General features: G+C 27.1%; 1 non-coding gene across 1 annotated transcript; it reads right to left on the bottom strand.

Annotated features, from left to right (window-relative positions):
• Nucleotides 1-435: 435 nt before the first annotated feature.
• Nucleotides 436-507, bottom strand: Trnaq-uug (transfer RNA glutamine (anticodon UUG)). The gene has a single exon. It is a non-coding gene; the product is annotated as a tRNA-Gln (tRNA).
• Between the last annotated feature and the right edge of the window lie 1041 nt (nucleotides 508-1548).

Genomic DNA, 1548 nt, shown 5'->3' with positions numbered 1-1548 from the left:
AAATAAATGAAATATAAAAGAAGTCTTGCCGCAATTCTTTTCATAAAATTAATTGAAAAATGAAAAATTGTAAAATCAAGGTGAAATTCAATAAACAAAATAGCTATGCACTTTTTTTTACAACCTAATCAAATAAAACTTCAAATCAGCAAAAGTAAAATCAATTGCCTATGCCAACAATGCCTTGAAAAATTTATAGGAAAATCCAACAAATTGTATACGACAAACCTTTTTACAATTTAATATTTTTACATTAAAATGAATTGCATTTTTACAACTAAATAACGTTGAAATAAAGATAAAAGCACCTTAAAAATTTACGGGCTTTATCATTTCATACGTTATCATATTATATACACTATTGTGAATAAAATGAAAATAAAATTAATTAAAAAAATTTAAGACTATAAAGAAAAAAAAATACTTTTTTTTTATAGGTTCTACCGAGATTTGAACTCGGATCGCTGGATTCAAAGTCCAGAGTGCTAACCATTACACCATAGAACCCCACACCAAAATCTTGCCAAAAATTAGTTTTGTGTGGAAAGGTGAAAAAATTTTTGTGAATTACACCAAAGCTTTTTTTTTTGAAAACTTTAAAATTTTTCAAACTTTTTTTTTATGAAAATACAATGATCTCTCTGCTTCTATGTATAATAATTGCAGTTTATTGTTGCTTACTGGTTTTACTAATGTACGGCAAATTAATCGATTTGACGGTCACCTCCCAAGAAAATGTTATTCGTTTTTGCTATTACAGATTCAACACTTACTAAAATTGAAACAAATTGAAAACCGTTAAATAAACATTTATGGCAATTTGACATTTAAATCATAATCAGACCGATTTAGACAAAAAAATATATGTAGATAAGTTGAATGATCGGTTGGATTGGAATCAACTGGTTCTTTTCAAACGAAAAAGAAGCAAAATAAAAAATATACTTCTCGTTCCTATGTATATTTTGAACTGATTTCACTCAAAGTGAAATTTTTTGTTCCATTCTATTACGGTTAACTCTTTTGACCCTGGTATTATTAACTTCTCCCCTTTTCCACCCCACCTTAGTGATCGTCAACCTATTTTATATCACACTTATAAGATGACTTATAAGTGAATAACATCAATTGAATTTATATCCCTTTCAAGCAGATTTTTTATGTTAAGACATCATCCGTTTATGCTGATATTCAATTGGCCAGCATAAGTTTTCAAATTTAATTTAAAGGATTGTGAAGTAAAATTCAAGTTAATATTCCCACGAGTTGTTTCGAACTTTGTTCGTTTATGTTTTCTATATGTTTGTATAATTTCAACATTCTAACCCTTTTATCTACACGACAAAAATTTTCACGCAAATTGCGGTTTTATCCCAAAAATGACGTATCTTATAGGAATAGAAGGTATGCTCAAAGAAATATGATGAAATAAATACCCTTTGTATACCAATATTGTATAAATATAGTATGTACATATCTACATAAAGGTGCATAATTCAAAGAATCTTCTTTGAATTCAAAAAATTTTCAATCATTAAATTTATCATT

Source organism: Condylostylus longicornis, unplaced genomic scaffold, assembly GCF_029603195.1.
Source record: "Condylostylus longicornis isolate FDR11 unplaced genomic scaffold, ASM2960319v2 ptg000004l, whole genome shotgun sequence".
NCBI classification, from domain to species: Eukaryota; Metazoa; Arthropoda; class Insecta; order Diptera; family Dolichopodidae; genus Condylostylus; species Condylostylus longicornis.
Note: the sequence above shows the minus strand (reverse complement) of the source record. Positions and strands in the feature narration are given on the sequence as shown.